The sequence below is a fragment of the Gossypium arboreum genome, chromosome 10, assembly GCF_025698485.1.
Source record: "Gossypium arboreum isolate Shixiya-1 chromosome 10, ASM2569848v2, whole genome shotgun sequence".
In the NCBI taxonomy this organism is placed as follows: Eukaryota; Viridiplantae; Streptophyta; class Magnoliopsida; order Malvales; family Malvaceae; genus Gossypium; species Gossypium arboreum.
In genome coordinates, this window is record NC_069079.1 from 76,524,555 (window position 1) to 76,541,035 (window position 16,481).

The following is a 16,481-nucleotide window of genomic DNA, read 5'->3' on the forward strand; positions in this document are numbered from 1 at the left end:
GGTCTCAAACAAGGCTATCCTCTAAGCCCGTTCCTATTTCTTTTATGTGGAGAGGGCCTATCGAGTTTACTAAGGCTTGAAACAAATGAGGGATTTTTCAAAGGTGTAAAGGTTAGTAGAAGTGGTCCATCGATTTCCCACCTTTTATTTTTCGATGATTGCATTTTATTTAGGGAGGCTACAACCAGGGGTGCAAACTTATTCAAGGACATCCTTCGTGAATATAGATCGTATTCGGGTCAATGTGTGAACTTTGATAAATCAACAGTTTTTTCAGCAAAAATACTACGGAGGAAGATAATAGATCAGCTGTCAACTTATTGGGGGTTCGCATGTAACAGCCCGATTTAGACCCTATTTGAAATGGTGGTTTCAAGACCACGAATCTAGTCAAAAAATATTTTAAAATTATTTTCTATGTTTATTATGTGTGAATTTATATCTGTGAAATTTTCGTGATTTAATATTGTCGTTTGAGTGCCGATTTAATAAAAAGGGCTTAATTGCGTAAAATGAAAATTTGAAGGTTAAATGTGAAAGTGCTTGATTTATGTTGTCTTTGTAATGTGAAGCACTTATAATGCAATTAAGCCATTGACAATTTAAGTGGACGATAATGACCATGAATTAAGATGTTAATTGATGAAATATAAAAGATATGTTTTGTATTAGAATTTTTGATGATTTTGAGTAAAATGTGAAATAAATGAAATGTATGGACTTGAATGAACACAAGGAACATTCGGCCTAAGCATGGTATGTACAAATTTTGCATGTTTTGTGTTTTGTGCAATTTGGACTAAATTGTAAAAAGTGTGAAATGTCAGGGGTAAAATGGTAATTTGCCAATTTATGTATTTTTGGATTAAATTGAGTGAAAATATGTTTGAATGAATTTAATTTGAATATGTTTAGATCAAGAACCAAAGAAATCAAATTTGGATTGGGGGAAAACTAAAGTTGTCGATTAGCCATCCCATTCCGTTTTTCATCGTCCTAGGTAAGTTTATAAGAAAATAGATATTGTTAATTTTAATTATGTACAAGTTTATATGCTGAAATTAAATTATGTGAAATTACATAAGTGAAAGCCGAATGTACATATGCATGAAAACCAAGCCTGTGAGTTCGATTCGATCGAGTTACAATGTCCGAAAGCCCCGTACGAACCTTAGGAATAGCTAGGATACATATTCCATGACATAGGATCCAATATGTGTTCTCGTGTAAGACCACGTCTGGGACGTTGGCATCGATATATATGGTTACGCGTAAGACCATGTCTAGGACATCGGCTTCGCATTTGATTCGTGTAAGACCCTGTCTAGGACAGTGGCATCGATATGAGATAGAATGTAAGACCATGTCTGGGACGTTGGCATTGTTCGATATATGTGATTATCCGAGTATCCTATTCAATTCTGAATGGTTCAACAAGCAATATCAAGTTTAGATCGAATGTGAAATCGAGCTGAAATGTCAGGTATGTGCTAAGTTAAATGTTTTAAAAGATAAGCTGAGTATATTTTTGAGATGAACAACTGAAATATGCATTATGGAATTGAGAATTACATATGCTTATAAACTAATGTGTATTCGGCCAAGTTAATATTATTACATATCGTTCATGTGATGGTATATGAGTTTCAAACATGAAAAATGTGTATTTGATTATAGATTATTTGATTCAGTTTAGTTAGTTCAATACTAATGTTCATTTAATGATTTATTTGCTTATGACTTACTAAGCTTCAATATTTTACTGTATGTGTATTTATGTTTGCCTCTGTTTTATAGATTTTGAAGATTAGTTACGAGCTCGGGGATCATCAGCAAAATCCATCAACTATTGACTGTTTTTGGTACATTATAAGTTTAAACTTGGATCTATGGCATGTATAAGCTAGGTTATATTTGGATAAGTATGAAGTGGTGTATATATTAAGCGATGCGAAAATGGCTAATATGGTAAGTGGTTATATGAACTTAGTCATGTTTATATATGCTATATGCATGGAATATGGCTGATGATTTTGGATGTGTTTTGGTTGAATCAGTTTTGGTATATATATGAATATGAAATATGTTTGTTAGGTTACTCATGGTAAAAATGATGTGCGTATGTTTTGTATTAGATATTAATAATTATTTTGAGTTGATGAGTGAATTCGACTAAATGCTGGATTTGGATAATGAATATGTTTAATTGATGATTCAGCACTTGCATATATATGTATTTAGGCATATATATATAAGTATGAGTGAGGTGTTTGATATATTCGTTAACGGTTAAGTAATATGTTTAATGAATGACTTTAATTGATTATGTCCAATGGTAATGTGTATTTTATTGACATAAGATATGTGTATGAAATGTATGATATCATGGATGGATGTATTCGGCAACTAAGATTGAAAATGGATTAATATGTGATATTCAGTACATGTTTTGATAAGCTATGTGATGACTTTGCTATATAGTGAAATTTTGGTGTGTTTTAGTTTTGACACAAACTTTGATATATAATTTGACTTGTAAAATTTTCTTGGAATTGATAAATAACATGTATGCATACTCGGCTAATGATATATATATTAAATACGTATGCATATAACATATATGTTGGTGATTTGATTAGAAATAATGAATTATGAGTATAAGTATTTTCAGCTTGTTGAATATGTGGTATGGCATATGGTAAAATTACATTTATAATGTATTGAAGATATTATTGATGACCGAATAATTATTTAACTTATTGGTTATGTGTATGTGTTTTAAGCTTGGTAATTTGGCATGCGAAATGGATGTTCGTAAAGTTATTAATTATGCACAAGAGAGTTTAAATTACTATGGTTTTGTGCGCATAGCTTTATAATGAATTTTATAATTAGGTATATGGTATGGATTGATTTTTGGATATATGGATTGGATGCTATGAAATGTTTTATGCGTGTATAGTATTAGAGAAAAAAAATAAAGTTGACATGGAAAGTTGCATATATAATTAGTATGTTTTAAATATTGAGTTTCTGTATTGAAATTTTACCATATGAATAGTAATTTTGTTATAAGTTAATAAAATAGTTATATGTGAGTTGAATAATATTGAATTGTTTTTGTGTATTATTGATTCAAGAATTGATAAACTAAAGTTATAAATGTATCTTTCTGAACAAGGTTTGATAGACTATGTGAATGTGAGAGAGTTTTATCTTTTTCGATAATGCCTCATAACCCCAGTCCGGCGTCGGATACGGGTTAGGGGTGTTACATTTGATTGGTATCAGAGTTAAGATTTAGTCGATTCTAGGACTAACGTAGCGCGCGTGAGTCTAGCTATACATGCCATATTTTATACTGCGATAGTATGATGACTTCTGACATTTGAAAATGTGTTTTCGTATAGTAAATGGATCCCGATAGAGCTGTAGCTGATAATGTCGAGAGTATAGCGCCTGCTCTCGCGTAAAGGACAGTGCCTGTTGATTCTCAATCGACCTCGAGTAATCAAGAGGGAGAGGATAAGCAAGCCTTTTATCAAATGATGAACGGCTGGTTTACTCAGTATATCCAGACAAATCCGGCTGTACAACAACCTCTACCCCCGATTAATCCTTCTTCGATACCTGCTATACCTCAAGTGAGTGATCCATTGAGATTACATAAGCCTCCTGTTGATAAAATCAGAAAAGACGGGGCTAAAGAATTCAAATCTACTGATGATGATGATGCTGAACGAGCTGAATTCTGGCTTGATAATACTATCCATGTGTTTGATGAGCTATCTTGTACCCCAGATGAATGCTTAAAATGTGCCATATCTTTACTACGAGACACTGCATATCACTGGTGTAATATACTAGTATCGGTGGTTCCGAAAGAACAGGTGACTTGGGACTTCTTTCAGACTGAGTTCCATAAGAAATACATCAACCAGAGATTTATTGATCAGAAGCGTAAAGAATTTCTGAAATTGAAACAAGGTCGGATGACCGTGACAAAATATGAACTGAAATTTGCGAGACTCGGTCGATATGCCCGAGAGTATGTTTCAACTGAAGCTATAATGTGTAAAAGATTCAAAGACGGGTTGAATGAAGACATTAAACTGTTAGTTGGCATACTTGAGATAAAAAAGTTCGTAGTACTGGTTGAGCGAGCCTGCAAAGCTAAAGAGCTAGGGAAGGAGAAAAGAAAAGCTGACTTTGAAGTTAGAGATTCACATAAAAGATCATCGAATAAGTTATTTCAGTCGGTATTGAAGAAGTTCAGAGATGATTTTAGCCATTTTAAGGCTACTTCGGGTTATTCTAGACGGGATCGTGATATACCACCTATGAGCTCGAGAGCTACCTCAGTAGCTAGTATTGGTAATGTTAGATCGATCAACCAGAGTGTAAACATTGTGGTAAACGACATCCTGGCAATTGTAGATTGCATGATTGGGCCTATTTTAAATGTGGATCAATGGATCATTTCGTTCGTGAATGCCCTAAGTTAGTTGAACAAAATCTAGTACAGAGTACGAGATCGAGTAACACTGCTGCTCGAGGTAGACCACCCAGAAATATGGGTAATGTAAGTAGTAGTCAGAGGGGGACTAAAGATACAATAGTTAGATCCGAGGCTCGTGCACCTACCAGAGCCTGTGTTATACGCGCACGCGAGGAGGCTTCATCCCCAGATGTTATTATTAGTACATTCACTCTCTATGATACTAGTGTAATTGCATTGATTGATCTTGGTTCGACTCATTCTTATGTGTGTGAGACCTTAGTATTTAGTAAGACTTTGCCTATTGAGTTTACTGAGTTTGTGATTAGAGTATCGAACCCCTTGGGCTAGTGTGTTGTGTTGATAAAGTGTGTAAGAATTGTCCTTTGATGATTCGAGATTCGTGTTTTTTGGCTGATTTGATGTTGTTGCCATTTGATGAGTTCGATATGATTTTGGGTATGGATTGGTTAACTTTGCACGATGCTATTGTAAACTGCAAAAGAAAGACTATTGATTTACGGTGTCAAAATGATGAGATTATTCGGATTGAATCTAATATCTGAATGGTTTACTGGCAGTGATATCTTCGATGTTAGCTCAGAATTATGTGAGACAAGGTTGTGAAGCTTACTTTGCATATGTCCTTGATAGTAAAGTGGCCGAAAGAAAGATTGAATCAGTACTTGTTGTGTGCAAGTATCCGGATGTGCTTCCTGAAGAATTGTAGGGTTTGCCACCTATCCGAGAAGTAGAGTTTGGTATTGAGTTAGTGCCGGGGACGACTCTGATATTGATTACTCCATACAAAATGGCACCTACTGAGTTAAAAGAATTGAAAGCTCAGTTGCAAAAGTTGACAGATAGAGGTTTCGTGCGACTGAGTTTTTCTCCCTGGGGTGCACCAGTTTTATTTGTGAAAAAAAAAAGATGGAACTATGAGAATGTGCATCGATTATAGACAGCTCAATAAGGTGACTATCAAGAATAAATATCCGTTGCCATGGATTGAGGATTTGTTCAATCAGCTAAAATAGGCTACAGTATTTTCAAAGATAGATTTGAGATCAGGCTACTATCAATTACAAGTTAAAGACTCCGATGTGCCAAAGACTGCTTTCCGAATGAGGTATGGACACTATGAGTTTCTAGTTATGCCTTTTGGGCTTACTAATGCACCTGCTATTTTCATGGATTTGATGAATCGGATCTTCAGACAGTATTTGGATCGGTTTTTGGTTGTGTTTATAGATGATATTTTGATCTATTCCGGTGATGAAACCTAGCATGCCGAACATCTGAGACTTGTGTTACAGACTTTGCAAGATAAACAGTTGTATGCGAAGTTCAGTAAATATGAGTTTTGGTTATGTGAAGTCAGTTTTCTGGGACATGTTGTATTAGCATCGGGTATTCAGGTTGATCTGAGTAAAATTTTAGCTATACTTGATTGGAAACCTCCGAAAAATGTTTTTGAAGTCTGAAGTTTTTTGGCACTTGTTGGTTTCTATAGACGGTTCGTGAAAGGTTTCTCTATGATTGTAACCCCGATGACGAAGCTATTATAGAAAGATGTTAAGTTCGAATGGTCAAAAAAGTGCCAGAAAAGTTTTGATCAGTTGAAAGCCCTGTTGACTGAAGCTCCAGTGCTAGTTCAGCCAGAATCGGGTAAAGAGTTTGTTATTTATAGTGATGTATCTTTAAATGGTTTGGGCTGTGTTTTGATGCAAGAAGAAAAAGTCATAGCTTATGCCTCGAGACAGTTAAAGCTGCATGAAAGGAATTATCTGACACGTAATCTAGAATTGGCAGCTATTGTATTTGCATTGAAAATATGGCGTCACTCTCTGTTCGGCGAAAATCTCATGTTTATTCTGATCACAAAAGCCTGAAATATTTGATGACTCAGAAAGATTTGAATTTGAGACAATGAAGATGGTTAGAGATGCTAAAAAATACGAGCTTGTGATTGATTATCATCCGGGAAAGGCTAATGTTGTTGCTGATGCTCTAAGCTAAAAATCATTGTTTGTTTTGCGTGTAATGAATGCACATATGGCTATGTCTGATGATGGTTCGATAATAGATGAATTAAAAGCAAGATCGTTATTTTTTCAACAAATTTGTGATGCTCAAAAAGTTGATGATGGTTTGTTAGCAAAGCGAGCTCAATGTGATCCGAATGTTGAATCCAAGTTTCGAGTTGATGCTGAGGGTTGTCTGAGGTTTAGAAACCGAATATGTGTCCTGAGAAATTCAGAGTTGATTTAGATGATTTTGAACAAAGCTCACAGCAGTCGGTTATTTGTTCACCCGGGTAGTACGAAGATGTATAATGATCTAAAACAGCTTTACTGGTGGCATGGTATGAAACGAGGCATTTCTGACTTTGTTTCGAAATGTTTAGTCTGTCAGCAAGTAAAAGCCGAGCATTAAGTACCTTCTGGGTTGCTTCAGCCGATCATGATACCTGAGTGGAAATAGGGTAGAGTCACCATGGATTTTGTATTTGGCTTATCGTTGACACCGAGCAAGAAAGATGCAATCTGGGTTATTATGGATAGATTGACTAAATCGACTCATTTTGTTTCGGTTCGCACAGATTACTCCGTTGATAAGCTAGCTGAATTATATGTTTCTTAGATTGTGAGATTACACGGAGTACCTATTTCTATTGTTTCGGATAGAGATCCGAGGTTTACATCGCGATTTTGGAAGAAAACGCAAGATGCTCTAAGTACAAAATTACATTTCAGCACTGCTTTCCATCTGCAAATAGATGGTCAATCCGAATGAATCATTCAGATACTTGAGGATATGTTGCGATGTAGCATTCTTGATTTCGAAGGTACGTGGGAACGATACTTACCACTAATTGAATTTGCATAAAATAATATCTTTCAATGGAGTATCAAAATGGCACCATACGAGGCTTTGTATGGTCGAAAATGTCCCACACCATTGTATTGGACTGAGCTCAGTGAAAACAAGATACACGGGGTCGATTTGGTTAGATAAACTGAACAGAAAGTGAAAATAATCTGTGAAAGTTTGAAAACAACATCAATCGTCAGAAATTGTATGCAGACTTGAAACGAAAAGATATAGAGTTTCAAATAGGGGACAAAGTCTTTTTAAAAGTCTCACCATGAAGAAAATACTCAGATTCGATTTTAAAGGCAAATTGAGTCCAAGATTTATTGGGCCGTATGAGGTCATAGAGCGTATCGGACCGGTTGCATACAGATTGTTGTTGCCACCTGAGTTAGAAAAGATCCCTAATGTATTCCATGTCTCGATACTTAGTAGATATCGATCTGATCCCTCACATGTGATTAATCCGTCAGAGATTGAGATTAAGTCTGATATGACATATGAAGAAGAACTTATTCGTATACTGGCTTGCGAAGTTCAAAAATTGCAAAATAAGAAAATTCCGTTAGTGAAAGTGCTGTGGCATAAACATGGAGTTGAAGAAGCAACGTGGGAGCCAGAGGATGAAATGAAAGAACGTTATCCAAACCTATTCATCGGTAAGATTTTTGGGGACGAAAATCCCTAAGGGGGAGAGTTGTAATAGCCCGATTTAGACCCTATTTGGAATGGTGGTTTCGGGACCATGAATTTGAGTTAAAAAATATTTTAAAATTATTTTCTGCATTTATTATGCGTGAATTTATATCTGTTAAATTTTCGTGATTTAATTTTATCGTTTGGGTGATGATTTAATAAAAATGGCTTAATCGCATAAAATGAAAATTTGAAGGTTAAATGTGAAAGTGCTTGATTGATGTTGTCGTTGTAATGTAAAGCACTCATAATGCAATTAAGCCATTGACAATTTGAGTGGGCGGTAATGACCATGAATTATAATGGTTTTATATATTATTATAAAGGTTAATTTAGTAAAACAAGTAATAATATATATTATAATAAAACATAAAAATTAAATAAGCATGCAAATTTTCTTTGTTAATGACTGAAATAATAAAAGAAAAGAAAGAAACAAAGCCTAGGTTATTCGGCCTTTGTCAAGCTTGATTCAAGGTGAGTTTTAGCTCGGTTTTTTTTTATAATTTTTACGTTTTTTAGATCGTTGTTATGTTATCTACAAAGCCCATGCTTGAATTTTTTATTTTGATGAATATTTTGAGTTATGCCATTGATGATTATTTGAGTTTTGTGATGTTAGTTGATGAAATATGGAAGATTGTTTTGGATTGATATGTTTTGTATTGGAATTTTTGATGATTTTGAGTAAATAGGACTAAATTGCCAAAATAATAAATTGAGGGACTAAAATTTGAAATAAATGAAATGTATGGACTTGTATGGACACAAGGAACATTTATCCTAAGCATGGTATGTGCAAATTTTGCATGTTTTGTGTTTTGTACAATTTAGAAGTGTAAAATGTCAAGGGTAAAATGGTAATTTGCCTATTTATATGTCTTTGGATTAAATTGAGTGAAAATATGTTTGAAAGAGTTTAATTTGAAAAGAAATCAAAATTGGATCGGGGGAAAACTAAAGTTGTCGATTAGCCGTCCCGTTCCGTTTTTCATCGCCCGAGGTAAGTTTATAAGCAAATAGATATTGTTAATTTGAATTATGTACGAGTTTATATACTGAAATTAAATTATGTGAAATTACATAAGTGAAAGCCGAATGTACATATGTATGAAAACCAAGTTTACGAGTTCGATTCGATCGAGTTACAATGTCCGAAAGCCCCGTATGAACCTTAGGAATAGCTAGGATACATATGTCATGACATAGGATCCAATATGTGTTCTTGTGTAAGACCACATCTGAGACGTTGGCATCAATATATATGGTTATGTGTAAGACCATGTCTGGGACATCGGCATCGAATTTGATTCGTGTAAGACCCTGTTTGGGATAGTGGCATCGGTATGAGATAGCATGTAAGACCACGTCTGGGACGTTGGCATTGTTTGATATATGTGATTATCCGAGTATCCTATTGAATTTCGAATGGTTCAACGGGCAATATCAAGTTTAGATCGAATGTGAAATCGAGCTAAAATATCAGGTATGTGCTAAGTTAAATGTTTTAAAAGATAAATTGAGTATATTTTTGAGATGAACAAATGAAATATGCATATGGAATTGAGAATTACATATGCTTATAAACTTATGTGTATTTGGCCAAGTTAATATAATTTAATATCGTTCATGTGATGGTATATGAGTTTCAAGCATGAAAAATGTGTATTTGATTATGGATTATTTGATTCAGTTTAGTTGGCTCAATACTAATGTTCATTTAATGATTTATTTGCTTATGACTTACTAAGCTACAATAGCTTACTGTATGTGTGTTATGTTTGCCTCTGTTTTATAGATTTTGGATATTAGTTACGAGCTCAGGGATCACCAGCAAAGTCCAACACACTATCGACTGTTTTTGGTACATTATAAGTTTAAACTTGGATCTATGGCATGTATACGCTAGGTTATATTTGGATAAGTATGAAGTGGTGTATATATTAAGCCATGCGAAAATGGCTAATATGATAAGTGATTATATGAACTTTGTCATGTTTATATATGTTATATGCATAGAATATGGCTGACGATTTTGGATGTGTTTTGGTTGAATCAGTTTTGGTATATATATGAATATGAAATATGTTTGTTAGGTTACTCATGGTAAAAATGATATGCGTATGTTTTGCATTAGATATTAATAGTTATTTTGAGTTGATGAGTAAATTCGACTAAATGCTGGATTTGGATAATGAATATGTTTAATTGATAATTTGGCACTTGCATATATATATATATGTATTTATGCATATATATATATAAGTATGTGTGAGGTGTTTGATATATTCGTTAACGGTTAAGTAATAAGTTTAATGAATGACTTTAGTTGATTATGTCCAATGGTAATGTGTATTTTATTGACATAAGATATGTGTATGAAATGTATGATATCATGGATGGATGTATTTGGCAACTAAGATTGAAAATGGATTAATATGTGATATTCAGCACATGTTTTGATAAGCTATGTGATGACTTTGCTATATAGTGAAATTTTGGTGTGTTTTAGTTTTGACACAAACTTTGATATATAATTTGACTTGTAAAATTTTCTTGGAATTGGTAAATAACATGTATGCATATTCATTAATGATATATATATTAAATATGTATGCATATATCATATATGTTAGTGATTTGATTAGAAATAATGAATTATGAGTATAAGTATTTTCAACTTGTTGAATATGTGGTATGGTATATGGTAAAATTACATTTATAATGTATTGAAGATATTATTGATTACCGAATAGTTATTTAACTTATCGGTTATGTGTATGTGTTTTAAGCTTGGTAATTTGGCATGCGAAATGGATGTTCGTAAAGATATTAACTGTGCACAAGAGAGTTTAAATTACTATGGTTTTGTGCGCATAGCTTTATAATGAATTTTATAATTAGGTATATGGTATGGATTGATTTTTGAATATATGGATTAGATGCTATGAAATGTTTTATGCGTGTATAGTATTAGAGAAAAAAAATAAAGTTGACGTGGAAAGTTGCATATATAATTAGTATGTTTTAAATATTGAGTTTCAGATTGAAAATTTACCATATGAATAGTAATTTTGTTATAAGATAATAAAATGGTTATATGTGAGTTTAATAATATTGAATTGTGTTTTGCATATTATTGATTCAAGAATTGATAAACTGAAGTTATAAATGTATATTTCTGAGCAAGGTTTGATAGACTGTGTGAATGTGAGAGAGTTTTATCTTTTTCGATAATGCCTCATAACCCCAGTCCGACATCGGTTACGGGTTAGAGGTGTTACATTGCAGCGCGAATGAACCAGAACGCTACCTTAGGTTGCTGAATATGGTGGGTGAAGGAGAAAAAATCTTTTCAAAATCTGAAGGATAGACTCAAAAAACATATTGATAATTGGAGTAATAGGTTTTTATCTCAGGGCGGAAAAGAAATTTTTATAAAGGCCATTCTTCAGGCTATACCTACTTATTCGATGGCTTGTTTTTTATTACCTAAAGCTCTATGTGATGAACTTGAAAGTATTGTTGAGAAGTTATGGTGGCAGAAGGGGCATGGAAAAAGGGGAATTCATTGGTACATTTGGAAAAACCTTTGTTTTTTGAAAGAAAATGGTGGATTAGGTTTTTAAAATTTTGGTCAATTTAATATTGTGTTATTAGCCAAACAAGGCTGACGTCTTATTAATTATCCAAATTCATTATTGGCCAGAGTTTTAAAAGCAAAATACTTTTTGCGGTCGAACTTTCTAAATGCAGAGTTGGGAAATTTACCTTCACTTACTTGGAAGAGTATATAGGCAGCAAAGGGATTGCTCCAAAAAGGACTGTGCTGGAGAGTGGGCAGAGGGGATAACATTTCAATTTAGGATGATAGTTAGATTCAAGGGATCGAAAAAATTGAAGGGCACAATAGACCAGAGAATTAGTTATAGTTAGTTTCGGATCTCATTGATTTTCCAAACAAAAAGTGAATGACAGATTTGATTTACAATACCTTTTCAGCGAAAATTGCACAGAAAATTTTGCAGATCCCACTTGCAGAGACGACTCATAAAGATTTTCAAGTCTGGAAAGGAGAACCGTTTGGAGAATTTTCAGTTCGCAGTGCTTATAAACTATTACAAGGGGCTAATTTGGATCCTAGCAATTTTTTAATACAAACCAAAACCAAAGATTTTTACAGAATATTATGGGGTTTACAGCTTTCTTCAAAAATCACTATAACTATTTGGCGAATATCCTGGGATTACATCCCTAATCTAGCTAATCTCAGATACAAAAGAGTTATTGGAAATGATAGATGCCCCCATTGCTGTTCTTGGGTTGAAGACAGTCCTCATATATTTCGTCAGTGCCCTGTAACAACAGAAGTTTGGTAGCTTTTACATCTATCTTGGGTCATGAACAATATGAATCAAAATATTTGGGAGTGGCTAACCTGGGTTTTCAAGAGAGGAACTGTGAAACAATGTTACCTTTCTGTATTGCTTTATAGCTAATCTGGTTTTCCAGAAAGTAGTTTATTCACAAGAGGAAGAGAACTTGCTAAACGAATACAGGGGTATATGGCAAAAAATGGAGTGAAAGAAACTTAGATTCCTTTAAACACACACACAAAAAAAAATCACAGAGTTCAGGAAGACATACTGAGAATCATGATTCAGTTCGGTGCGGCATTCGACCATAGAAACTTCAAATCAGTGACAAGTCTAGTAGTTTGGGGCCTGATGGGAGAATTTCTGGTCTTAAAGTCAACCCTCTACAACAATGTCTCTTCCCCGTTTGCAGTAGAAGCATTTGCATGTTTGGAAGGCATAAAGTTAGGGATAATAATGGGTATACAATCGGTTAAAGTCATGGGGGATTCCAGAACAATAATAAAAAAAATGTCAATCGTCTTCAACAGATAAATCAGTGATCGGAGCGATTATAAGAGACATTCAAAACAAGAAATCTTGCTTTCAAGAGATTATCTTTCAGCATATTTATAGATCAGGGAACTCGCAAGCACACAAAACCACAAAGAATACTTTAAATAGAGGAGAGATCTCTTACCTCATGGGAGAGGAGTTGAATCGGCATACTTTCGACTCAAAGGGAAGATGGAGAAGAAGTCCTGATTGAAGGAGAAGGTGAGAAATCTAATTTCAAAAGTGGATAGCAAATAAAAGATTTATTCTTTGGAAATAGCTATCGTCAGAACGGATGGGTGTATTGAAATAACAAATCAATGAATGGTAGTAGAGGCCAGCCGTTTGAGTTGACTGGGGGAGATAATTAGTTTCCTGTTTTCTTTCATATACATTTATTGCTTTTCATTTCTTTTAAGTTATGTTTAATTTACAGTTTTTTGAGGAGGGCTTCATTAATACATAATTTAATGTGGCCGGATTTGAACTTAGTCTGATGTAATAGGACTAGGCCCAATGGTTTTTGTTGGGTTTCCTTGGCTTGTTTTTTCTCTCTCCTTTTTTAATAATATACCCAGTCAATTAATTTCAATAATAATAATAATAATAATTTTTACCATAAATGTGATTTGATACAATTTTACATTAAAATCTTATTTTAATTCAATCATACCCATAAAATTAAAAAAAAAAACAAATGTGTAATTTTGTATAAATTTCTTTTAAACAATTATTTTTTATTAAAAGCAAAAGAGAAAGTTATTGTACATGTCAAAAAATATGTTGTTATATTATTTTAGCCTACAAAACACTTATTTGGATAAGTTATAGAGATGATCATTCAATTATGCTTATGTTTTTTTTTTGGTTACCCAACTTTAAAACTTTTCAATTTAGGCACTACCATTTGAATTCATTCATGTTTTGGTCACTCGCCATTAAATTGATAACGAAAAGTCTTTTTCTAATCGGTATAATAACACATTTAGTCCTCAATAGTTGCATATTCTATCAATTTTATCCTCAAACTTCCTAACCAAAACTTTCATCTTTAAAACACGAGACATTCCACATCTATTAATTATTTTATTTATGGTTGAACTTATTCAATTCAATACATTTCCTTTTCTTTATATTTTTAAGAAGCTAGAATTAGAAATTAACTAAACACAATTAAAAATAATAGAAAATACAAATTTTAAAAATATAATATATAGTAAAATTATATAATAATTTACTATTTTTTAATGATTTACCACTTTTGTCAAGATACGGTTTATGAGAGTTTTTATATACTTTTGATGTATGTATTTAATCTAATATATCATGGTCTATGAGATTGTCTTATTGGCATATACGCCAAATGGTATTGAATGTTAAATATGCACTTCAAACTATTGTATGGGAATAACCCATCATATGTTTTATATAACCCTGTAAACTTTTATAAGGCTTCTGCTAGATGTTTGTCTAAACACATCTCTATTGGCATATTACTATTTTAATTGTTATATGCTATTATAATGGGGTATACACTGAACTTCAAACCTTTAAAAAATTTTCAAGTATTTTTGTTAAACCTAAATGGTTTTACGTTGTGACTTACCATACTTGAATTTGGAGATTAGAATGGGCGTGGGAGTTACAAGTTTTGGTATCAAAGTCGAGGTTCAGTCAATTCTTAAAAAATTGAAAGTTATGTCATGCCTCGCCATGCATGATACATTTCTAGCTTAGTCCTGTAATTTGATCTAATCTGAATCTTATTGTAGTTGTTAAAGAAAATGTAAGAAGGATCAAGAGAAGTAACTGTTGAAGAGATTGGAAGCCATGTTCCTTTAGCTTAGGAGCTATAACGCCCCAATTTCTCAAATCCAAAAAACTGTGTAAAAATTATTTTTGGTATGCTTATGGCATAGATATATGCTTGCTTCAGTGTTTAAGTGTTCTGAGAAGTATTGGAGAAGTCTTGAGCTCAAGCCCTGGCTTGAGCAAAATTTTGCTCCTAATTGAGTAAACCCTTGTCTCCAGCCCGTGGACTTTTTAACTTGATGAGAGCATGGCATGACATGAAGAGCGTGTTGGTCAAGTGACAAAGGGCGTGTGGAGTGTTTTTATGGTCTAAGGTTCGAGGCTTAGCAATGCATTTAAGTATTTTATTTTGCTAGGTGTCGTGGAAGTGTCCCCAGTTGACTGAAATTATTGTGGTTTGAATGGGTTGTTGAGGATGTTTGTAGGAGGAAGGTGTGGACAGATAGGGGAAGTGATTTTAGGAGATTTTGAGGGGATTGGGTTAGTGTGCGGTTGAGAAAAGTGGGGAAGCCAATTGAGGGAGAGAAATGGGTGCCATTTGGGGAAAAACCAATTGGTAAAATCAGTCTTAGGGGTGCCGAATGGTTTTTCTTTTTGGAATTTTTTTCTTTGAAGAACCGATTGGTGATAGGAGATCTTACGTATTCGTCTTTTCTTTTGGTAATTGGGGGTCTATTGGTTGGGGTTGCATTATTCTTTTCCTTCTCTTTTTGCCGAACTCTATAAACCCTCTCCGTCTCTCTTTCTCTCCCAATTATTCTTCTTGCACCCTCTTTCGTTTTGTAACCCAAACCAATTACTCCATCTCTCGCTCGCTCCTTTCTACTTTGAATTGATAACTGTGCTCTAACAAGTCAGTGAGTGCACTCGGGCTTTTGTTTTCTCTCTACTCTTTCATCTATCTTCAAACCTCCCCTCTATCACACTGCTGAAACCCAATATTTCTCTTATTCCTACTAACCGATTTTCATTTTCTCCCACTTCTCATGATGTTCTTCTAGACTCTAGACCTTCTCGTGAAGTGAAGAAGGGCAAGTGGTGACTAAAGGGTCTGGAACCATTCCGCATCATCCCAATTGAAGGTAACTTTATTGTGGTTTGAGTGTTCAAATAAGGCATGTGGGCTTGCGTTCTTTGGTGATTGGCCGAATGTCCTTTTCCCTTCTAGGGAGTTTGTGGTTGTTTATAGATGGTAGGACATAATGTTACAAACTATGTGTTAAGTGATCGTGTTAATGGTTTTCTTTGATGACGTAGATTTTCGATAAAGAGTAAGGGATCAACGTTGGTCAGCGACCTAGGAAGACTAAGTCACAGTTGGCCAATCAAGGTAAGTATCGACATTAGTTGGAATAAGAGTAAAGTGAAGGGTGTCTAACCCTAATGTTGATAAGTGACTAATCAAACTTCTGACTGTGATAAGTGTGGAAACTCATGGGCTAGGAGCACATATCCGAAATCAGGTGTGTAGTTACATTGTTTCCACCGTTAAACGGAAAAAGCCGAAAAACAGTTATTATCGATATCATGCTGGCGTGCACACGCATGTGCGGTCGTTTAAACGCATAAGCGCGAGCATGTGACCATAGAGGTCACCACAAGCGATCTTGTGGACGTAGGTCATATTGGGCCACATTAGGCCAAAATGGGCCGTGTGGGCCCCACGGGGTCGTGGGCCTCACACTGGTAAA